This window comes from Pleurodeles waltl, chromosome 2_1 (assembly GCF_031143425.1).
Source record: "Pleurodeles waltl isolate 20211129_DDA chromosome 2_1, aPleWal1.hap1.20221129, whole genome shotgun sequence".
Classification (NCBI taxonomy): domain Eukaryota; kingdom Metazoa; phylum Chordata; class Amphibia; order Caudata; family Salamandridae; genus Pleurodeles; species Pleurodeles waltl.
In genome coordinates this window covers 526043448-526069743 of record NC_090438.1, presented here as the reverse complement: position 1 = coordinate 526069743, position 26296 = coordinate 526043448, and the positions used below count along the sequence as shown (strand labels likewise).

The window sequence follows — 26296 nt, the reverse complement described above, 5'->3', positions numbered from 1 at the left end:
TCCAACCTTTTAGAATTTAATATGCCATTGACTTTTAAGAATTTTAGTCTCAGAAAATATAATCTTCACTTTATATACTTATACATATAAACTTGTATATAGCTATCGATGTGTATGTAGCCATATCTTTCTTTGTAGCTCCATGAAAATATAAAATACAAATGATTAAATATTGAATCTGTAGAGGTGAAAATCAGAAACAGATGTTGTCTATCCACATTTTAACACAAATAGATTTTCCTCTATCTTCTCCATGTCCAGGAAATTAGATAGTTTCTTTTTGCTCATTTCTTTCTGACCATATTCTTAACTTCTACAGTGCATTTCATATGTTAATTATTTTGAAAGAGAAAACAAGATTAATACCTATGATACGTCTAATCAAATGAGAGTATTTTTTGATTGTGGAATTACCATTGAAAATCAGTGTGAAGTTTGTTTCCTTTTTCAGTTTCAAGGTTAACATCAAAACTGTATTTCTTCAATCACAGTAATACCCCACTTTTGATTCCTCTACTCATGGTTTATGGAGGCTTGTTAATTAAATCATGCCCCATTTACATTATCAGTAAACAGAAGATTAAAAAATGTAGTGTCTTGAGTAATCCTTCTGAAATGAGTTTGAAAAAACCCCTGATACATTTGTAAAATGGCCCCACAGCGATTTGAACTCAGATAGCTGGATTCAAAGGCGCAAGTGCTAACCATTACATCATAGAACCACTCATGATTAAAAAAAAGCACAGATTGCTGCAGCAATTTGGAAAGATGGTAGTTTTTAATATTACGCAAACTAAGATGAACTGCATTTTATTACTTTCATATTTTGGTAAACATTTGCATATTTAAAACGGCTTGGAAAGGATGTTGCCCAAAGCAGTTATATAACATTAAACTTTGTTGGATATTACTTACCACATGGGATATCTTTTTGCAATAACATATAAGCGGCAAACTGAGGAATTCTCTTCGGTCACAATGGAAACTTCACACTAGTACAGAAGCCTTCCATAATGTAATGGTAGGCACCTTGAACACTTAATCCAGTGATCCCTGTTCACATCTCAGTTTGACCTTCCTGAGCTGTAAGATTATTGTTTGCCTTTACTTGTTGGAATTTTTGGTTTGAAAAATGTAATATTTAAGAACTTACTGTGACTTATTACCCTATAGATAAGTATTTATGCATATGTAGCAGTGCGAGTGTGTATGACTATATTAAAATATAAACATATAAATCATAACTAAACATAGCTAGTAGAGGTGAAAATAACAAAGAGTTGATGCCTATCCACATTTGAATCATGAGTATCTTTTCCTCTTTTTTCTATATATTCAGAAATTGAGATAGTTGTTTTTTGCTCATTGTTTTTGTAACAATATAGCTGATTTATACAGTGCGCATGAGTTGTGTATAGTGGTGAAAAGAAAATCAGATCAGTATCTACCTATAATACATCTAATCAAAAGATTATACTTTATGATTGCAGATTGACTCTTGGACATCTGTCTGAGGACCTTTCTACTACACAATTCCAACACTAATGTTCAGAATGACAAATCTTGTATCTCAATAATGCTGCAATTTTGATTCCTCTAGTTTTGTTTTGAGGACTGCGTCTACTTTAAAATGTGCTATCTTGTCCTGATCAATAACAGGAAGGTTAAAAAGGTAGTGTTGTGAATTAGCTCTCTGAAATGTGTTTGAGAAAAACAGGATATGATTTAAAAATGTCTAGGTATTTTGACAAGACCTTTGTGTCACATGTATTGCACATTTTGAGTTTCTACAACTTGCAAACAGCTGAAAGACATTTAGAAAACAATAATGTAATGACTACTTCAGCCTACTGGCATTTGCTGTGTGCAATCAATGAGCAAAGCTGACAGATGAGTAGTAGTTCATGAGCAACAAAACGGCCCACTAAAGATGAAGTCAGATAATTTAATTCAAATTTCAAAGAGCTAACCATTATACCATGGAACCACCTCTGCCAGAGACAGAGATACTGCTGCAGCAATTTGTAAATGTAAAAGGTTTTATTGTTGTACAATCAAAAACGAACAACATTTTATAACTTTCATAATATGGTAATCTTTTACATATTTAAAATACTTATGGAAGGATGCCATTCAAAAAATACAAATAGCATTATAACTCTTTTTACTATTAATATCCAATTGGGATATAGTTTTTGCAGCAACAATACAGCTACCCACTGAGGCATTCATTTATTTCACAATGGCAAAAAATCTAAACTCATGGAGGGTTCCATGCTGTAATGGTCAGCACTCTGGACTCTGAATCCAGTGATCCGATTTCAAATCTCGGTGGGACCTTCCAACCTTTTAGAATTTAATATGCCATTGACTTTTAAGAATTTTAGTCTCAGAAAATATAATCTTCACTTTATATACTTATACATATAAACTTGTATATAGCTATCGATGTCTATGTAGCCATATCTTTCTTTGTAGCTCCATGAAAATATAAAATACAAATGATTAAATATTGAATCTGTAGAGGTGAAAATCAGAAACAGATGTTGTCTATCCACATTTTAACACAAGTAGATTTTCCTCTATCTTCTCTATGTCCAGGAAATGAGATAGTTACTTTTTGCTCATTTCTTTCTGACCATATTCTTTACTTCTACAGTGCATTTCATATGTTAATTATTTTGAAAGAGAAAACAAGATTAATACCTATGATACGTCTAATCAAATGAGAGTATTTTTTGATTGTGGAATTACCATTGAAAATCAGTGTGAAGTTTGTTTCCTTTTTCAGTTTCAAGGTTAACATCAAAACTGTATTTCTTCAATCGCAGTAATACCCCACTTTTGATTCCTCTACTCATGGTTTATGGAGGCTTGTTAATTAAATTATGCCCCATTTACATTATCAGTAAACAGAAGATTTAAAAATGTAGTGTCTTGAGTAATCCTTCTGAAATGAGTTTGAAAAACCCCCTGATATATTTGTAAAATGGCCCCACAGCGATTTGAACTCAGATAGCTGGATTCAAAGGCCCAAGTGCTAACCATTACATCATAGAACCACTCATGCTAAAAAAAAAAAGCACAAATTGCTGCAGCAATTTTGAAATATGGTAGTTTTTAATATTACGCAAACTAAGATGAACAGCATTTTATTAATTTCATATTTTGGTAAACATTTGCATATTTAAAACTGCTTGGAAAGGATGTTGCCCAAAGCAGTTACATAACATTAAACTTTGTTGGATATTCCTTACCACATGGGGTATCTATTTGCAATACCATATAAGCGGCAAACTGAGGAATTATCTTCGGTAACAATGGAAACTTCACACTAGTACAGAAGCCGTCCATAATGTAATGGTAGGCACCTTGAACACTTAATCCAGTGATCCCTGTTCAAATTTCAGTTTGACCTTCCTGAGCTGTAAGATTATTGTTTGCCTTTACTTGTTGGAATGTTTGGTTTGAAAAATGTAATATTTAAGAACTTACTGTGACTTATTACCCTATAGATAAGTATTTATGCATATGTAGCAGTGCGAGTGTGTATGACTATATTAAAATATAAACATATAAATCATAACTAAATATAGCTAGTAGAGGTGAAAATAACAAAGAGTTGATGTTTATCCACATTTGAATCATGAGTATCTTTTCCTCTTTTTTCTATATATTCAGAAATTGAGATAGTTGTTTTTTGCTCATTGTTTTTGTACCAATATAGCTGATTTATACAGTGCGCATGAGTTGTGTATAGTGGTGAAAAGAAAATCAGATCAGTATCTACCTATAATACATCTTATCAAAAGATTATACTTTATGATTGCAGATTGACTCTTGGAAATCTGTCTGAGGACCTTTGTACTACACATTTCCAACACTAATGTTCAGAATGACAAATCTTGTATCTCAATAATGCTGCAATTTTGATTCCTCTAGTTTTGTTTTGAGGACTGCGTCTACTTTAAAATGTGCTATCTTGTCCTGATCAATAACAGGAAGGTTAAAAAGGTAGTGTTGTGAATTAGCTCTCTGAAATGTGTTTGAGAGAAACAGGATATGATTTAAAAATGTCTAGATATTTTGACAAGACCTTTGTGTCACATGTATTGCACATTTTGAGTTTCTACAACTTGCAAACAGCTGAAAGACATTTAGAAAACAATAATGTAATGACTATTTCAGCCTACTGGTATTTGCTGTGTGCAATCAATGAGCACAGCTGACAGATGAGTAGTAGTTCATGAGCAACAAAACGGCCCACTAAAGATGAAGTCAGTTAATTTAATTCAAATTTCAAAGAGCTAACCATTATACCATGGAACCACCTCTACCAGAGACAGAGATACTGCTGCAGCAATTTGTAAATTTAAAAGGTTTTATTGTTGTACAATCAAAAACGAACAACATTTTATAACTTTCATAATATGGTAAACTTTTACATATTTAAAATACTTATGGAAGGATGCCATTCAAAAAATACAAATAGCATTATAGCTCTTTTTACTATTAATATCCAATTGGGATATAGTTTTTGCAGCAACAATAAAGCTACCAACTGAGGCATTCTCTTCTTTCACAATGGCAAAAAATCTCAACTCATGGAGGTTTCCATGGTGTAATTGTCAGCACTCTGGACTCTGAATCCAGTGATCCGAGTTCAAATCTCGGTGGGACCTTCCAACCTTTTAGAATTTAATATGCCATTGACTTTTAAGAATTTTAGTCTCAGAAAATATAATCTTCACTTTATATACTTATACATATAAACTTGTATATAGCTATCGATGTGTATGTAGCCATATCTTTCTTTGTAGCTCCATGAAAATATAAAATACAAATGATTAAATATTGAATCTGTAGAGGTGAAAATCAGAAACAGATGTTGTCTATCCACATTTTAACACAAATAGATTTTCCTCTATCTTCTCCATGTCCAGGAAATTAGATAGTTTCTTTTTGCTCATTTCTTTCTGACCATATTCTTAACTTCTACAGTGCATTTCATATGTTAATTATTTTGAAAGAGAAAACAAGATTAATACCTATGATACGTCTAATCAAATGAGAGTATTTTTTGATTGTGGAATTACCATTGAAAATCAGTGTGAAGTTTGTTTCCTTTTTCAGTTTCAAGGTTAACATCAAAACTGTATTTCTTCAATCACAGTAATACCCCACTTTTGATTCCTCTACTCATGGTTTATGGAGGCTTGTTAATTAAATCATGCCCCATTTACATTATCAGTAAACAGAAGATTAAAAAATGTAGTGTCTTGAGTAATCCTTCTGAAATGAGTTTGAAAAAACCCCTGATACATTTGTAAAATGGCCCCACAGCGATTTGAACTCAGATAGCTGGATTCAAAGGCGCAAGTGCTAACCATTACATCATAGAACCACTCATGATTAAAAAAAAGCACAGATTGCTGCAGCAATTTGGAAAGATGGTAGTTTTTAATATTACGCAAACTAAGATGAACTGCATTTTATTACTTTCATATTTTGGTAAACATTTGCATATTTAAAACGGCTTGGAAAGGATGTTGCCCAAAGCAGTTATATAACATTAAACTTTGTTGGATATTACTTACCACATGGGATATCTTTTTGCAATAACATATAAGCGGCAAACTGAGGAATTCTCTTCGGTCACAATGGAAACTTCACACTAGTACAGAAGCCTTCCATAATGTAATGGTAGGCACCTTGAACACTTAATCCAGTGATCCCTGTTCACATCTCAGTTTGACCTTCCTGAGCTGTAAGATTATTGTTTGCCTTTACTTGTTGGAATTTTTGGTTTGAAAAATGTAATATTTAAGAACTTACTGTGACTTATTACCCTATAGATAAGTATTTATGCATATGTAGCAGTGCGAGTGTGTATGACTATATTAAAATATAAACATATAAATCATAACTAAACATAGCTAGTAGAGGTGAAAATAACAAAGAGTTGATGCCTATCCACATTTGAATCATGAGTATCTTTTCCTCTTTTTTCTATATATTCAGAAATTGAGATAGTTGTTTTTTGCTCATTGTTTTTGTAACAATATAGCTGATTTATACAGTGCGCATGAGTTGTGTATAGTGGTGAAAAGAAAATCAGATCAGAATCTACCTATAATACATCTAATCAAAAGATTATACTTTATGATTGCAGATTGACTCTTGGACATCTGTCTGAGGACCTTTCTACTACACAATTCCAACACTAATGTTCAGAATGACAAATCTTGTATCTCAATAATGCTGCAATTTTGATTCCTCTAGTTTTGTTTTGAGGACTGCGTCTACTTTAAAATGTGCTATCTTGTCCTGATCAATAACAGGAAGGTTAAAAAGGTAGTGTTGTGAATTAGCTCTCTGAAATGTGTTTGAGAAAAACAGGATATGATTTAAAAATGTCTAGGTATTTTGACAAGACCTTTGTGTCACATGTATTGCACATTTTGAGTTTCTACAACTTGCAAACAGCTGAAAGACATTTAGAAAACAATAATGTAATGACTACTTCAGCCTACTGGCATTTGCTGTGTGCAATCAATGAGCAAAGCTGACAGATGAGTAGTAGTTCATGAGCAACAAAACGGCCCACTAAAGATGAAGTCAGATAATTTAATTCAAATTTCAAAGAGCTAACCATTATACCATGGAACCACCTCTGCCAGAGACAGAGATACTGCTGCAGCAATTTGTAAATGTAAAAGGTTTTATTGTTGTACAATCAAAAACGAACAACATTTTATAACTTTCATAATATGGTAATCTTTTACATATTTAAAATACTTATGGAAGGATGCCATTCAAAAAATACAAATAGCATTATAACTCTTTTTACTATTAATATCCAATTGGGATATAGTTTTTGCAGCAACAATACAGCTACCCACTGAGGCATTCATTTATTTCACAATGGCAAAAAATCTAAACTCATGGAGGGTTCCATGCTGTAATGGTCAGCACTCTGGACTCTGAATCCAGTGATCCGATTTCAAATCTCGGTGGGACCTTCCAACCTTTTAGAATTTAATATGCCATTGACTTTTAAGAATTTTAGTCTCAGAAAATATAATCTTCACTTTATATACTTATACATATAAACTTGTATATAGCTATCGATGTCTATGTAGCCATATCTTTCTTTGTAGCTCCATGAAAATATAAAATACAAATGATTAAATATTGAATCTGTAGAGGTGAAAATCAGAAACAGATGTTGTCTATCCACATTTTAACACAAGTAGATTTTCCTCTATCTTCTCTATGTCCAGGAAATGAGATAGTTACTTTTTGCTCATTTCTTTCTGACCATATTCTTTACTTCTACAGTGCATTTCATATGTTAATTATTTTGAAAGAGAAAACAAGATTAATACCTATGATACGTCTAATCAAATGAGAGTATTTTTTGATTGTGGAATTACCATTGAAAATCAGTGTGAAGTTTGTTTCCTTTTTCAGTTTCAAGGTTAACATCAAAACTGTATTTCTTCAATCGCAGTAATACCCCACTTTTGATTCCTCTACTCATGGTTTATGGAGGCTTGTTAATTAAATTATGCCCCATTTACATTATCAGTAAACAGAAGATTTAAAAATGTAGTGTCTTGAGTAATCCTTCTGAAATGAGTTTGAAAAACCCCCTGATATATTTGTAAAATGGCCCCACAGCGATTTGAACTCAGATAGCTGGATTCAAAGGCCCAAGTGCTAACCATTACATCATAGAACCACTCATGCTAAAAAAAAAAAGCACAAATTGCTGCAGCAATTTTGAAATATGGTAGTTTTTAATATTACGCAAACTAAGATGAACAGCATTTTATTAATTTCATATTTTGGTAAACATTTGCATATTTAAAACTGCTTGGAAAGGATGTTGCCCAAAGCAGTTACATAACATTAAACTTTGTTGGATATTCCTTACCACATGGGGTATCTATTTGCAATACCATATAAGCGGCAAACTGAGGAATTATCTTCGGTAACAATGGAAACTTCACACTAGTACAGAAGCCGTCCATAATGTAATGGTAGGCACCTTGAACACTTAATCCAGTGATCCCTGTTCAAATTTCAGTTTGACCTTCCTGAGCTGTAAGATTATTGTTTGCCTTTACTTGTTGGAATGTTTGGTTTGAAAAATGTAATATTTAAGAACTTACTGTGACTTATTACCCTATAGATAAGTATTTATGCATATGTAGCAGTGCGAGTGTGTATGACTATATTAAAATATAAACATATAAATCATAACTAAATATAGCTAGTAGAGGTGAAAATAACAAAGAGTTGATGTTTATCCACATTTGAATCATGAGTATCTTTTCCTCTTTTTTCTATATATTCAGAAATTGAGATAGTTGTTTTTTGCTCATTGTTTTTGTACCAATATAGCTGATTTATACAGTGCGCATGAGTTGTGTATAGTGGTGAAAAGAAAATCAGATCAGTATCTACCTATAATACATCTTATCAAAAGATTATACTTTATGATTGCAGATTGACTCTTGGAAATCTGTCTGAGGACCTTTGTACTACACATTTCCAACACTAATGTTCAGAATGACAAATCTTGTATCTCAATAATGCTGCAATTTTGATTCCTCTAGTTTTGTTTTGAGGACTGCGTCTACTTTAAAATGTGCTATCTTGTCCTGATCAATAACAGGAAGGTTAAAAAGGTAGTGTTGTGAATTAGCTCTCTGAAATGTGTTTGAGAGAAACAGGATATGATTTAAAAATGTCTAGATATTTTGACAAGACCTTTGTGTCACATGTATTGCACATTTTGAGTTTCTACAACTTGCAAACAGCTGAAAGACATTTAGAAAACAATAATGTAATGACTATTTCAGCCTACTGGTATTTGCTGTGTGCAATCAATGAGCACAGCTGACAGATGAGTAGTAGTTCATGAGCAACAAAACGGCCCACTAAAGATGAAGTCAGTTAATTTAATTCAAATTTCAAAGAGCTAACCATTATACCATGGAACCACCTCTACCAGAGACAGAGATACTGCTGCAGCAATTTGTAAATTTAAAAGGTTTTATTGTTGTACAATCAAAAACGAACAACATTTTATAACTTTCATAATATGGTAAACTTTTACATATTTAAAATACTTATGGAAGGATGCCATTCAAAAAATACAAATAGCATTATAGCTCTTTTTACTATTAATATCCAATTGGGATATAGTTTTTGCAGCAACAATAAAGCTACCAACTGAGGCATTCTCTTCTTTCACAATGGCAAAAAATCTCAACTCATGGAGGTTTCCATGGTGTAATTGTCAGCACTCTGGACTCTGAATCCAGTGATCCGAGTTCAAATCTCGGTGGGACCTTCCAACCTTTTAGAATTTAATATGCCATTGACTTTTAAGAATTTTAGTCTCAGAAAATATAATCTTCACTTTATATACTTATACATATAAACTTGTATATAGCTATCGATGTGTATGTAGCCATATCTTTCTTTGTAGCTCCATGAAAATATAAAATACAAATGATTAAATATTGAATCTGTAGAGGTGAAAATCAGAAACAGATGTTGTCTATCCACATTTTAACACAAATAGATTTTCCTCTATCTTCTCCATGTCCAGGAAATTAGATAGTTTCTTTTTGCTCATTTCTTTCTGACCATATTCTTAACTTCTACAGTGCATTTCATATGTTAATTATTTTGAAAGAGAAAACAAGATTAATACCTATGATACGTCTAATCAAATGAGAGTATTTTTTGATTGTGGAATTACCATTGAAAATCAGTGTGAAGTTTGTTTCCTTTTTCAGTTTCAAGGTTAACATCAAAACTGTATTTCTTCAATCACAGTAATACCCCACTTTTGATTCCTCTACTCATGGTTTATGGAGGCTTGTTAATTAAATCATGCCCCATTTACATTATCAGTAAACAGAAGATTAAAAAATGTAGTGTCTTGAGTAATCCTTCTGAAATGAGTTTGAAAAAACCCCTGATACATTTGTAAAATGGCCCCACAGCGATTTGAACTCAGATAGCTGGATTCAAAGGCGCAAGTGCTAACCATTACATCATAGAACCACTCATGATTAAAAAAAAGCACAGATTGCTGCAGCAATTTGGAAAGATGGTAGTTTTTAATATTACGCAAACTAAGATGAACTGCATTTTATTACTTTCATATTTTGGTAAACATTTGCATATTTAAAACGGCTTGGAAAGGATGTTGCCCAAAGCAGTTATATAACATTAAACTTTGTTGGATATTACTTACCACATGGGATATCTTTTTGCAATAACATATAAGCGGCAAACTGAGGAATTCTCTTCGGTCACAATGGAAACTTCACACTAGTACAGAAGCCTTCCATAATGTAATGGTAGGCACCTTGAACACTTAATCCAGTGATCCCTGTTCACATCTCAGTTTGACCTTCCTGAGCTGTAAGATTATTGTTTGCCTTTACTTGTTGGAATTTTTGGTTTGAAAAATGTAATATTTAAGAACTTACTGTGACTTATTACCCTATAGATAAGTATTTATGCATATGTAGCAGTGCGAGTGTGTATGACTATATTAAAATATAAACATATAAATCATAACTAAACATAGCTAGTAGAGGTGAAAATAACAAAGAGTTGATGCCTATCCACATTTGAATCATGAGTATCTTTTCCTCTTTTTTCTATATATTCAGAAATTGAGATAGTTGTTTTTTGCTCATTGTTTTTGTAACAATATAGCTGATTTATACAGTGCGCATGAGTTGTGTATAGTGGTGAAAAGAAAATCAGATCAGAATCTACCTATAATACATCTAATCAAAAGATTATACTTTATGATTGCAGATTGACTCTTGGACATCTGTCTGAGGACCTTTCTACTACACAATTCCAACACTAATGTTCAGAATGACAAATCTTGTATCTCAATAATGCTGCAATTTTGATTCCTCTAGTTTTGTTTTGAGGACTGCGTCTACTTTAAAATGTGCTATCTTGTCCTGATCAATAACAGGAAGGTTAAAAAGGTAGTGTTGTGAATTAGCTCTCTGAAATGTGTTTGAGAAAAACAGGATATGATTTAAAAATGTCTAGGTATTTTGACAAGACCTTTGTGTCACATGTATTGCACATTTTGAGTTTCTACAACTTGCAAACAGCTGAAAGACATTTAGAAAACAATAATGTAATGACTACTTCAGCCTACTGGCATTTGCTGTGTGCAATCAATGAGCAAAGCTGACAGATGAGTAGTAGTTCATGAGCAACAAAACGGCCCACTAAAGATGAAGTCAGATAATTTAATTCAAATTTCAAAGAGCTAACCATTATACCATGGAACCACCTCTGCCAGAGACAGAGATACTGCTGCAGCAATTTGTAAATGTAAAAGGTTTTATTGTTGTACAATCAAAAACGAACAACATTTTATAACTTTCATAATATGGTAATCTTTTACATATTTAAAATACTTATGGAAGGATGCCATTCAAAAAATACAAATAGCATTATAACTCTTTTTACTATTAATATCCAATTGGGATATAGTTTTTGCAGCAACAATACAGCTACCCACTGAGGCATTCATTTATTTCACAATGGCAAAAAATCTAAACTCATGGAGGGTTCCATGCTGTAATGGTCAGCACTCTGGACTCTGAATCCAGTGATCCGATTTCAAATCTCGGTGGGACCTTCCAACCTTTTAGAATTTAATATGCCATTGACTTTTAAGAATTTTAGTCTCAGAAAATATAATCTTCACTTTATATACTTATACATATAAACTTGTATATAGCTATCGATGTCTATGTAGCCATATCTTTCTTTGTAGCTCCATGAAAATATAAAATACAAATGATTAAATATTGAATCTGTAGAGGTGAAAATCAGAAACAGATGTTGTCTATCCACATTTTAACACAAGTAGATTTTCCTCTATCTTCTCTATGTCCAGGAAATGAGATAGTTACTTTTTGCTCATTTCTTTCTGACCATATTCTTTACTTCTACAGTGCATTTCATATGTTAATTATTTTGAAAGAGAAAACAAGATTAATACCTATGATACGTCTAATCAAATGAGAGTATTTTTTGATTGTGGAATTACCATTGAAAATCAGTGTGAAGTTTGTTTCCTTTTTCAGTTTCAAGGTTAACATCAAAACTGTATTTCTTCAATCGCAGTAATACCCCACTTTTGATTCCTCTACTCATGGTTTATGGAGGCTTGTTAATTAAATTATGCCCCATTTACATTATCAGTAAACAGAAGATTTAAAAATGTAGTGTCTTGAGTAATCCTTCTGAAATGAGTTTGAAAAACCCCCTGATATATTTGTAAAATGGCCCCACAGCGATTTGAACTCAGATAGCTGGATTCAAAGGCCCAAGTGCTAACCATTACATCATAGAACCACTCATGCTAAAAAAAAAAAGCACAAATTGCTGCAGCAATTTTGAAATATGGTAGTTTTTAATATTACGCAAACTAAGATGAACAGCATTTTATTAATTTCATATTTTGGTAAACATTTGCATATTTAAAACTGCTTGGAAAGGATGTTGCCCAAAGCAGTTACATAACATTAAACTTTGTTGGATATTCCTTACCACATGGGGTATCTATTTGCAATACCATATAAGCGGCAAACTGAGGAATTATCTTCGGTAACAATGGAAACTTCACACTAGTACAGAAGCCGTCCATAATGTAATGGTAGGCACCTTGAACACTTAATCCAGTGATCCCTGTTCAAATTTCAGTTTGACCTTCCTGAGCTGTAAGATTATTGTTTGCCTTTACTTGTTGGAATGTTTGGTTTGAAAAATGTAATATTTAAGAACTTACTGTGACTTATTACCCTATAGATAAGTATTTATGCATATGTAGCAGTGCGAGTGTGTATGACTATATTAAAATATAAACATATAAATCATAACTAAATATAGCTAGTAGAGGTGAAAATAACAAAGAGTTGATGTTTATCCACATTTGAATCATGAGTATCTTTTCCTCTTTTTTCTATATATTCAGAAATTGAGATAGTTGTTTTTTGCTCATTGTTTTTGTACCAATATAGCTGATTTATACAGTGCGCATGAGTTGTGTATAGTGGTGAAAAGAAAATCAGATCAGTATCTACCTATAATACATCTTATCAAAAGATTATACTTTATGATTGCAGATTGACTCTTGGAAATCTGTCTGAGGACCTTTGTACTACACATTTCCAACACTAATGTTCAGAATGACAAATCTTGTATCTCAATAATGCTGCAATTTTGATTCCTCTAGTTTTGTTTTGAGGACTGCGTCTACTTTAAAATGTGCTATCTTGTCCTGATCAATAACAGGAAGGTTAAAAAGGTAGTGTTGTGAATTAGCTCTCTGAAATGTGTTTGAGAGAAACAGGATATGATTTAAAAATGTCTAGATATTTTGACAAGACCTTTGTGTCACATGTATTGCACATTTTGAGTTTCTACAACTTGCAAACAGCTGAAAGACATTTAGAAAACAATAATGTAATGACTATTTCAGCCTACTGGTATTTGCTGTGTGCAATCAATGAGCACAGCTGACAGATGAGTAGTAGTTCATGAGCAACAAAACGGCCCACTAAAGATGAAGTCAGTTAATTTAATTCAAATTTCAAAGAGCTAACCATTATACCATGGAACCACCTCTACCAGAGACAGAGATACTGCTGCAGCAATTTGTAAATTTAAAAGGTTTTATTGTTGTACAATCAAAAACGAACAACATTTTATAACTTTCATAATATGGTAAACTTTTACATATTTAAAATACTTATGGAAGGATGCCATTCAAAAAATACAAATAGCATTATAGCTCTTTTTACTATTAATATCCAATTGGGATATAGTTTTTGCAGCAACAATAAAGCTACCAACTGAGGCATTCTCTTCTTTCACAATGGCAAAAAATCTCAACTCATGGAGGTTTCCATGGTGTAATTGTCAGCACTCTGGACTCTGAATCCAGTGATCCGAGTTCAAATCTCGGTGGGACCTTCCAACCTTTTAGAATTTAATATGCCATTGACTTTTAAGAATTTTAGTCTCAGAAAATATAATCTTCACTTTATATACTTATACATATAAACTTGTATATAGCTATCGATGTGTATGTAGCCATATCTTTCTTTGTAGCTCCATGAAAATATAAAATACAAATGATTAAATATTGAATCTGTAGAGGTGAAAATCAGAAACAGATGTTGTCTATCCACATTTTAACACAAATAGATTTTCCTCTATCTTCTCCATGTCCAGGAAATTAGATAGTTTCTTTTTGCTCATTTCTTTCTGACCATATTCTTAACTTCTACAGTGCATTTCATATGTTAATTATTTTGAAAGAGAAAACAAGATTAATACCTATGATACGTCTAATCAAATGAGAGTATTTTTTGATTGTGGAATTACCATTGAAAATCAGTGTGAAGTTTGTTTCCTTTTTCAGTTTCAAGGTTAACATCAAAACTGTATTTCTTCAATCACAGTAATACCCCACTTTTGATTCCTCTACTCATGGTTTATGGAGGCTTGTTAATTAAATCATGCCCCATTTACATTATCAGTAAACAGAAGATTAAAAAATGTAGTGTCTTGAGTAATCCTTCTGAAATGAGTTTGAAAAAACCCCTGATACATTTGTAAAATGGCCCCACAGCGATTTGAACTCAGATAGCTGGATTCAAAGGCGCAAGTGCTAACCATTACATCATAGAACCACTCATGATTAAAAAAAAGCACAGATTGCTGCAGCAATTTGGAAAGATGGTAGTTTTTAATATTACGCAAACTAAGATGAACTGCATTTTATTACTTTCATATTTTGGTAAACATTTGCATATTTAAAACGGCTTGGAAAGGATGTTGCCCAAAGCAGTTATATAACATTAAACTTTGTTGGATATTACTTACCACATGGGATATCTTTTTGCAATAACATATAAGCGGCAAACTGAGGAATTCTCTTCGGTCACAATGGAAACTTCACACTAGTACAGAAGCCTTCCATAATGTAATGGTAGGCACCTTGAACACTTAATCCAGTGATCCCTGTTCACATCTCAGTTTGACCTTCCTGAGCTGTAAGATTATTGTTTGCCTTTACTTGTTGGAATTTTTGGTTTGAAAAATGTAATATTTAAGAACTTACTGTGACTTATTACCCTATAGATAAGTATTTATGCATATGTAGCAGTGCGAGTGTGTATGACTATATTAAAATATAAACATATAAATCATAACTAAACATAGCTAGTAGAGGTGAAAATAACAAAGAGTTGATGCCTATCCACATTTGAATCATGAGTATCTTTTCCTCTTTTTTCTATATATTCAGAAATTGAGATAGTTGTTTTTTGCTCATTGTTTTTGTAACAATATAGCTGATTTATACAGTGCGCATGAGTTGTGTATAGTGGTGAAAAGAAAATCAGATCAGTATCTACCTATAATACATCTAATCAAAAGATTATACTTTATGATTGCAGATTGACTCTTGGACATCTGTCTGAGGACCTTTCTACTACACAATTCCAACACTAATGTTCAGAATGACAAATCTTGTATCTCAATAATGCTGCAATTTTGATTCCTCTAGTTTTGTTTTGAGGACTGCGTCTACTTTAAAATGTGCTATCTTGTCCTGATCAATAACAGGAAGGTTAAAAAGGTAGTGTTGTGAATTAGCTCTCTGAAATGTGTTTGAGAAAAACAGGATATGATTTAAAAATGTCTAGGTATTTTGACAAGACCTTTGTGTCACATGTATTGCACATTTTGAGTTTCTACAACTTGCAAACAGCTGAAAGACATTTAGAAAACAATAATGTAATGACTACTTCAGCCTACTGGCATTTGCTGTGTGCAATCAATGAGCAAAGCTGACAGATGAGTAGTAGTTCATGAGCAACAAAACGGCCCACTAAAGATGAAGTCAGATAATTTAATTCAAATTTCAAAGAGCTAACCATTATACCATGGAACCACCTCTGCCAGAGACAGAGATACTGCTGCAGCAATTTGTAAATGTAAAAGGTTTTATTGTTGTACAATCAAAAACGAACAACATTTTATAACTTTCATAATATGGTAATCTTTTACATATTTAAAATACTTATGGAAGGATGCCATTCAAAAAATACAAATAGCATTATAACTCTTTTTACTATTAATATCCAATTGGGATATAGTTTTTGCAGCAACAATACAGCTACCCACTGAGGCATTCATTTATTTCACAATGGCAAAAAATCTAAACTCATGGAGGGTTCCATGCTGTAATGGTCAGCACTCTGGACTCTGAATCCAGTGATCCAATTTCAAATCTCGGTGGGACCTTCCAACCTTTTAGAATTTAATATGCCATTGACTTTTAAGAATTTTAGTCTCAGAAAATATAATCTTCACTTTATATACTTATACATATAAACTTGTATATAGCTATCGATGTCTATGTAGCCATATCTTTCTTTGTAGCTCCATGAAAATATAAAATACAAATGATTAAATATTGAATCTGTAGAGGTGAAAATCAGAAACAGATGTTGTCTATCCACATTTTAACACAAGTAGATTTTCCTCTATCTTCTCTATGTCCAGGAAATGAGATAGTTACTTTTTGCTCATTTCTTTCTGACCATATTCTTTACTTCTACAGTGCATTTCATATGTTAATTATTTTGAAAGAGAAAACAAGATTAATACCTATGATACGTCTAATCAAATGAGAGTATTTTTTGATTGTGGAATTACCATTGAAAATCAGTGTGAAGTTTGTTTCCTTTTTCAGTTTCAAGGTTAACATCAAAACTGTATTTCTTCAATCGCAGTAATACCCCACTTTTGATTCCTCTACTCATGGTTTATGGAGGCTTGTTAATTAAATTATGCCCCATTTACATTATCAGTAAACAGAAGATTTAAAAATGTAGTGTCTTGAGTAATCCTTCTGAAATGAGTTTGAAAAACCCCCTGATATATTTGTAAAATGGCCCCACAGCGATTTGAACTCAGATAGCTGGATTCAAAGGCCCAAGTGCTAACCATTACATCATAGAACCACTCATGCTAAAAAAAAAAAGCACAAATTGCTGCAGCAATTTTGAAATATGGTAGTTTTTAATATTACGCAAACTAAGATGAACAGCATTTTATTAATTTCATATTTTGGTAAACATTTGCATATTTAAAACTGCTTGGAAAGGATGTTGCCCAAAGCAGTTATATAACATTAAACTTTGTTGGATATTCCTTACCACATGGGGTATCTTTTTGCAATAACATATAAGCGGCAAACTGAGGAATTATCTTCGGTAACAATGGAAACTTCACACTAGTACAGAAGCCGTCCATAATGTAATGGTAGGCACCTTGAACACTTAATCCAGTGATCCCTGTTCAAATTTCAGTTTGACCTTCCTGAGCTGTAAGATTATTGTTTGCCTTTACTTGTTGGAATGTTTGGTTTGAAAAATGTAATATTTAAGAACTTACTGTGACTTATTACCCTATAGATAAGTATTTATGCATATGTAGCAGTGCGAGTGTGTATGACTATATTAAAATATAAACATATAAATCATAACTAAATATAGCTAGTAGAGGTGAAAATAACAAAGAGTTGATGTTTATCCACATTTGAATCATGAGTATCTTTTCCTCTTTTTTCTATATATTCAGAAATTGAGATAGTTGTTTTTTGCTCATTGTTTTTGTACCAATATAGCTGATTTATACAGTGCGCATGAGTTGTGTATAGTGGTGAAAAGAAAATCAGATCAGTATCTACCTATAATACATCTAATCAAAAGATTATACTTTATGATTGCAGATTGACTCTTGGAAATCTGTCTGAGGACCTTTGTACTACACATTTCCAACACTAATGTTCAGAATGACAAATCTTGTATCTCAATAATGCTGCAATTTTGATTCCTCTAGTTTTGTTTTGAGGACTGCGTCTACTTTAAAATGTGCTATCTTGTCCTGATCAATAACAGGAAGGTTAAAAAGGTAGTGTTGTGAATTAGCTCTCTGAAATGTGTTTGAGAGAAACAGGATATGATTTAAAAATGTCTAGGTATTTTGACAAGACCTTTGTGTCACATGTATTGCACATTTTGAGTTTCTACAACTTGCAAACAGCTGAAAGACATTTAGAAAACAATAATGTAATGACTATTTCAGCCTACTGGTATTTGCTGTGTGCAATCAATGAGCACAGCTGACAGATGAGTAGTAGTTCATGAGCAACAAAACGGCCCACTAAAGATGAAGTCAGTTAATTTAATTCAAATTTCAAAGAGCTAACCATTATACCATGGAACCACCTCTACCAGAGACAGAGATACTGCTGCAGCAATTTGTAAATTTAAAAGGTTTTATTGTTGTACAATCAAAAACGAACAACATTTTATAACTTTCATAATATGGTAAACTTTTACATATTTAAAATACTTATGGAAGGATGCCATTCAAAAAATACAAATAGCATTATAGCTCTTTTTACTATTAATATCCAATTGGGATATAGTTTTTGCAGCAACAATAAAGCTACCAACTGAGGCATTCTCTTCTTTCACAATGGCAAAAAATCTCAACTCATGGAGGTTTCCATGGTGTAATTGTCAGCACTCTGGACTCTGAATCCAGTGATCCGAGTTCAAATCTCGGTGGGACCTTCCAACCTTTTAGAATTTAATATGCCATTGACTTTTAAGAATTTTAGTCTCAGAAAATATAATCTTCACTTTATATACTTATACATATAAACTTGTATATAGCTATCGATGTGTATGTAGCCATATCTTTCTTTGTAGCTCCATGAAAATATAAAATACAAATGATTAAATATTGAATCTGTAGAGGTGAAAATCAGAAACAGATGTTGTCTATCCACATTTTAACACAAATAGATTTTCCTCTATCTTCTCCATGTCCAGGAAATTAGATAGTTTCTTTTTGCTCATTTCTTTCTGACCATATTCTTAACTTCTACAGTGCATTTCATATGTTAATTATTTTGAAAGAGAAAACAAGATTAATACCTATGATACGTCTAATCAAATGAGAGTATTTTTTGATTGTGGAATTACCATTGAAAATCAGTGTGAAGTTTGTTTCCTTTTTCAGTTTCAAGGTTAACATCAAAACTGTATTTCTTCAATCACAGTAATTCCCCACTTTTGATTCCTCTACTCATGGTTTATGGAGGCTTGTTAATTAAATCATGCCCCATTTACATTATCAGTAAACAGAAGATTAAAAAATGTAGTGTCTTGAGTAATCCTTCTGAAATGAGTTTGAAAAAACCCCTGATACATTTGTAAAATGGCCCCACAGCGATTTGAACTCAGATAGCTGGATTCAAAGGCGCAAGTGCTAACCATTACATCATAGAACCACTCATGATTAAAAAAAAGCACAGATTGCTGCAGCAATTTGGAAAGATGGTAGTTTTTAATATTACGCAAACTAAGATGAACTGCATTTTATTACTTTCATATTTTGGTAAACATTTGCATATTTAAAACGGCTTGGAAAGGATGTTGCCCAAAGCAGTTATATAACATTAAACTTTGTTGGATATTACTTACCACATGGGATATCTTTTTGCAATAACATATAAGCGGCAAACTGAGGAATTCTCTTCGGTCACAATGGAAACTTCACACTAGTACAGAAGCCTTCCATAATGTAATGGTAGGCACCTTGAACACTTAATCCAGTGATCCCTGTTCACATCTCAGTTTGACCTTCCTGAGCTGTAAGATTATTGTTTGCCTTTACTTGTTGGAATTTTTGGTTTGAAAAATGTAATATTTAAGAACTTACTGTGACTTATTACCCTATAGATAAGTATTTATGCATATGTAGCAGTGCGAGTGTGTATGACTATATTAAAATATAAACATATAAATCATAACTAAACATAGCTAGTAGAGGTGAAAATAACAAAGAGTTGATGCCTATCCACATTTGAATCATGAGTATCTTTTCCTCTTTTTTCTATATATTCAGAAATTGAGATAGTTGTTTTTTGCTCATTGTTTTTGTAACAATATAGCTGATTTATACAGTGCGCATGAGTTGTGTATAGTGGTGAAAAGAAAATCAGATCAGTATCTACCTATAATACATCTAATCAAAAGATTATACTTTATGATTGCAGATTGACTCTTGGACATCTGTCTGAGGACCTTTCTACTACACAATTCCAACACTAATGTTCAGAATGACAAATCTTGTATCTCAATAATGCTGCAATTTTGATTCCTCTAGTTTTGTTTTGAGGACTGCGTCTACTTTAAAATGTGCTATCTTGTCCTGATCAATAACAGGAAGGTTAAAAAGGTAGTGTTGTGAATTAGCTCTCTGAAATGTGTTTGAGAAAAACAGGATATGATTTAAAAATGTCTAGGTATTTTGACAAGACCTTTGTGTCACATGTATTGCACATTTTGAGTTTCTACAACTTGCAAACAGCTGAAAGACATTTAGAAAACAATAATGTAATGACTACTTCAGCCTACTGGCATTTGCTGTGTGCAATCAATGAGCAAAGCTGACAGATGAGTAGTAGTTCATGAGCAACAAAACGGCCCACTAAAGATGAAGTCAGATAATTTAATTCAAATTTCAAAGAGCTAACCATTATACCATGGAACCACCTCTGCCAGAGACAGAGATACTGCTGCAGCAATTTGTAAATGTAAAAGGTTTTATTGTTGTACAATCAAAAACGAACAACATTTTATAACTTTCATAATATGGTAATCTTTTACATATTTAAAATACTTATGGAAGGATGCCATTCAAAAAATACAAATAGCATTATAACTCTTTTTACTATTAATATCCAATTGGGATATAGTTTTTGCAGCAACAATACAGCTACCCACTGAGGCATTCATTTATTTCACAATGGCAAAAAATCTAAACTCATGGAGGGTTCCATGCTGTAATGGTCAGCACTCTGGACTCTGAATCCAGTGATCCGATTTCAAATCTCGGTGGGACCTTCCAACCTTTTAGAATTTAATATGCCATTGACTTTTAAGAATTTTAGTCTCAGAAAATATAATCTTCACTTTATATACTTATACATATAAACTTGTATATAGCTATCGATGTCTATGTAGCCATATCTTTCTTTGTAGCTCCATGAAAATATAAAATACAAATGATTAAATATTGAATCTGTAGAGGTGAAAATCAGAAACAGATGTTGTCTATCCACATTTTAACACAAGTAGATTTTCCTCTATCTTCTCTATGTCCAGGAAATGAGATAGTTACTTTTTGCTCATTTCTTTCTGACCATATTCTTTACTTCTACAGTGCATTTCATATGTTAATTATTTTGAAAGAGAAAACAAGATTAATACCTATGATACGTCTAATCAAATGAGAGTATTTTTTGATTGTGGAATTACCATTGAAAATCAGTGTGAAGTTTGTTTCCTTTTTCAGTTTCAAGGTTAACATCAAAACTGTATTTCTTCAATCGCAGTAATACCCCACTTTTGATTCCTCTACTCATGGTTTATGGAGGCTTGTTAATTAAATTATGCCCCATTTACATTATCAGTAAACAGAAGATTTAAAAATGTAGTGTCTTGAGTAATCCTTCTGAAATGAGTTTGAAAAACCCCCTGATATATTTGTAAAATGGCCCCACAGCGATTTGAACTCAGATAGCTGGATTCAAAGGCCCAAGTGCTAACCATTACATCATAGAACCACTCATGCTAAAAAAAAAAAGCACAAATTGCTGCAGCAATTTTGAAATATGGTAGTTTTTAATATTACGCAAACTAAGATGAACAGCATTTTATTAATTTCATATTTTGGTAAACATTTGCATATTTAAAACTGCTTGGAAAGGATGTTGCCCAAAGCAGTTACATAACATTAAACTTTGTTGGATATTCCTTACCACATGGGGTATCTTTTTGCAATAACATATAAGCGGCAAACTGAGGAATTATCTTCGGTAACAATGGAAACTTCACACTAGTACAGAAGCCGTCCATAATGTAATGGTAGGCACCTTGAACACTTAATCCAGTGATCCCTGTTCAAATTTCAGTTTGACCTTCCTGAGCTGTAAGATTATTGTTTGCCTTTACTTGTTGGAATGTTTGGTTTGAAAAATGTAATATTTAAGAACTTACTGTGACTTATTACCCTATAGATAAGTATTTATGCATATGTAGCAGTGCGAGTGTGTATGACTATATTAAAATATAAACATATAAATCATAACTAAATATAGCTAGTAGAGGTGAAAATAACAAAGAGTTGATGTTTATCCACATTTGAATCATGAGTATCTTTTCCTCTTTTTTCTATATATTCAGAAATTGAGATAGTTGTTTTTTGCTCATTGTTTTTGTACCAATATAGCTGATTTATACAGTGCGCATGAGTTGTGTATAGTGGTGAAAAGAAAATCAGATCAGTATCTACCTATAATACATCTTATCAAAAGATTATACTTTATGATTGCAGATTGACTCTTGGAAATCTGTCTGAGGACCTTTGTACTACACATTTCCAACACTAATGTTCAGAATGACAAATCTTGTATCTCAATAATGCTGCAATTTTGATTCCTCTAGTTTTGTTTTGAGGACTGCGTCTACTTTAAAATGTGCTATCTTGTCCTGATCAATAACAGGAAGGTTAAAAAGGTAGTGTTGTGAATTAGCTCTCTGAAATGTGTTTGAGAGAAACAGGATATGATTTAAAAATGTCTAGATATTTTGACAAGACCTTTGTGTCACATGTATTGCACATTTTGAGTTTCTACAACTTGCAAACAGCTGAAAGACATTTAGAAAACAATAATGTAATGACTATTTCAGCCTACTGGTATTTGCTGTGTGCAATCAATGAGCACAGCTGACAGATGAGTAGTAGTTCATGAGCAACAAAACGGCCCACTAAAGATGAAGTCAGTTAATTTAATTCAAATTTCAAAGAGCTAACCATTATACCATGGAACCACCTCTACCAGAGACAGAGATACTGCTGCAGCAATTTGTAAATTTAAAAGGTTTTATTGTTGTACAATCAAAAACGAACAACATTTTATAACTTTCATAATATGGTAAACTTTTACATATTTAAAATACTTATGGAAGGATGCCATTCAAAAAATACAAATAGCATCATAGCTCTTTTTACTATTAATATCCAATTGGGATATAGTTTTTGCAGCAACAATAAAGCTACCAACTGAGGCATTCTCTTCTTTCACAATGGCAAAAAATCTCAACTCATGGAGGTTTCCATGGTGTAATTGTCAGCACTCTGGACTCTGAATCCAGTGATCCGAGTTCAAATCTCGGTGGGACCTTCCAACCTTTTAGAATTTAATATGCCATTGACTTTTAAGAATTTTAGTCTCAGAAAATATAATCTTCACTTTATATACTTATACATATAAACTTGTATATAGCTATCGATGTGTATGTAGCCATATCTTTCTTTGTAGCTCCATGAAAATATAAAATACAAATGATTAAATATTGAATCTGTAGAGGTGAAAATCAGAAACAGATGTTGTCTATCCACATTTTAACACAAATAGATTTTCCTCTATCTTCTCCATGTCCAGGAAATTAGATAGTTTCTTTTTGCTCATTTCTTTCTGACCATATTCTTAACTTCTACAGTGCATTTCATATGTTAATTATTTTGAAAGAGAAAACAAGATTAATACCTATGATACGTCTAATCAAATGAGAGTATTTTTTGATTGTGGAATTACCATTGAAAATCAGTGTGAAGTTTGTTTCCTTTTTCAGTTTCAAGGTTAACATCAAAACTGTATTTCTTCAATCACAGTAATACCCCACTTTTGATTCCTCTACTCATGGTTTATGGAGGCTTGTTAATTAAATCATGCCCCATTTACATTATCAGTAAATAGAAGATTAAAAAATGTAGTGTCTTGAGTAATCCTTCTGAAATGAGTTTGAAAAAACCCCTGATACATTTGTAAAATGGCCCCACAGCGATTTGAACTCAGATAGCTGGATTCAAAGGCGCAAGTGCTAACCATTACATCATAGAACCACTCATGATTAAAAAAAAGCACAGATTGCTGCAGCAATTTGGAAAGATGGTAGTTTTTAATATTACGCAAACTAAGATGAACTGCATTTTATTACTTTCATATTTTGGTAAACATTTGCATATTTAAAACGGCTTGGAAAGGATGTTGCCCAAAGCAGTTATATAACATTAAACTTTGTTGGATATTACTTACCACATGGGATATCTTTTTGCAATAACATATAAGCGGCAAACTGAGGAATTCTCTTCGGTCACAATGGAAACTTCACACTAGTACAGAAGCCTTCCATAATGTAATGGTAGGCACCTTGAACACTTAATCCAGTGATCCCTGTTCACATCTCAGTTTGACCTTCCTGAGCTGTAAGATTATTGTTTGCCTTTACTTGTTGGAATTTTTGGTTTGAAAAATGTAATATTTAAGAACTTACTGTGACTTATTACCCTATAGATAAGTATTTATGCATATGTAGCAGTGCGAGTGTGTATGACTATATTAAAATATAAACATATAAATCATAACTAAACATAGCTAGTAGAGGTGAAAATAACAAAGAGTTGATGCCTATCCACATTTGAATCATGAGTATCTTTTCCTCTTTTTTCTATATATTCAGAAATTGAGATAGTTGTTTTTTGCTCATTGTTTTTGTAACAATATAGCTGATTTATACAGTGCGCATGAGTTGTGTATAGTGGTGAAAAGAAAATCAGATCAGTATCTACCTATAATACATCTAATCAAAAGATTATACTTTATGATTGCAGATTGACTCTTGGACATCTGTCTGAGGACCTTTCTACTACACAATTCCAACACTAATGTTCAGAATGACAAATCTTGTATCTCAATAATGCTGCAATTTTGATTCCTCTAGTTTTGTTTTGAGGACTGCGTCTACTTTAAAATGTGCTATCTTGTCCTGATCAATAACAGGAAGGTTAAAAAGGTAGTGTTGTGAATTAGCTCTCTGAAATGTGTTTGAGAAAAACAGGATATGATTTAAAAATGTCTAGGTATTTTGACAAGACCTTTGTGTCACATGTATTGCACATTTTGAGTTTCTACAACTTGCAAACAGCTGAAAGACATTTAGAAAACAATAATGTAATGACTACTTCAGCCTACTGGCATTTGCTGTGTGCAATCAATGAGCAAAGCTGACAGATGAGTAGTAGTTCATGAGCAACAAAACGGCCCACTAAAGATGAAGTCAGATAATTTAATTCAAATTTCAAAGAGCTAACCATTATACCATGGAACCACCTCTGCCAGAGACAGAGATACTGCTGCAGCAATTTGTAAATGTAAAAGGTTTTATTGTTGTACAATCAAAAACGAACAACATTTTATAACTTTCATAATATGGTAATCTTTTACATATTTAAAATACTTATGGAAGGATGCCATTCAAAAAATACAAATAGCATTATAACTCTTTTTACTATTAATATCCAATTGGGATATAGTTTTTGCAGCAACAATACAGCTACCCACTGAGGCATTCATTTATTTCACAATGGCAAAAAATCTAAACTCATGGAGGGTTCCATGCTGTAATGGTCAGCACTCTGGACTCTGAATCCAGTGATCCAATTTCAAATCTCGGTGGGACCTTCCAACCTTTTAGAATTTAATATGCCATTGACTTTTAAGAATTTTAGTCTCAGAAAATATAATCTTCACTTTATATACTTATACATATAAACTTGTATATAGCTATCGATGTCTATGTAGCCATATCTTTCTTTGTAGCTCCATGAAAATATAAAATACAAATGATTAAATATTGAATCTGTAGAGGTGAAAATCAGAAACAGATGTTGTCTATCCACATTTTAACACAAGTAGATTTTCCTCTATCTTCTCTATGTCCAGGAAATGAGATAGTTACTTTTTGCTCATTTCTTTCTGACCATATTCTTTACTTCTACAGTGCATTTCATATGTTAATTATTTTGAAAGAGAAAACAAGATTAATACCTATGATACGTCTAATCAAATGAGAGTATTTTTTGATTGTGGAATTACCATTGAAAATCAGTGTGAAGTTTGTTTCCTTTTTCAGTTTCAAGGTTAACATCAAAACTGTATTTCTTCAATCGCAGTAATACCCCACTTTTGATTCCTCTACTCATGGTTTATGGAGGCTTGTTAATTAAA

General features: G+C 32.4%; 5 non-coding genes across 5 annotated transcripts; all 5 read left to right on the top strand.

The window, feature by feature from the left end:
* The first annotated feature begins 4609 nt into the window (after positions 1-4609).
* TRNAQ-CUG (transfer RNA glutamine (anticodon CUG)) lies at positions 4610-4682 on the top strand. The gene has a single exon. It is a non-coding gene; the product is annotated as a tRNA-Gln (tRNA).
* A 4609-nt stretch (positions 4683-9291) lies between these two features.
* On the top strand, positions 9292-9364 carry TRNAQ-CUG (transfer RNA glutamine (anticodon CUG)). The gene has a single exon. It is a non-coding gene; the product is annotated as a tRNA-Gln (tRNA).
* Positions 9365-13973: 4609 nt separating this feature from the next.
* Positions 13974-14046, top strand: TRNAQ-CUG (transfer RNA glutamine (anticodon CUG)). Its single transcript has one exon. It is a non-coding gene; the product is annotated as a tRNA-Gln (tRNA).
* A 4609-nt stretch (positions 14047-18655) lies between these two features.
* Positions 18656-18728, top strand: TRNAQ-CUG (transfer RNA glutamine (anticodon CUG)). The gene has a single exon. It is a non-coding gene; the product is annotated as a tRNA-Gln (tRNA).
* A 4609-nt stretch (positions 18729-23337) lies between these two features.
* Positions 23338-23410, top strand: TRNAQ-CUG (transfer RNA glutamine (anticodon CUG)). The gene has a single exon. It is a non-coding gene; the product is annotated as a tRNA-Gln (tRNA).
* The last annotated feature ends 2886 nt before the right edge of the window (positions 23411-26296 follow it).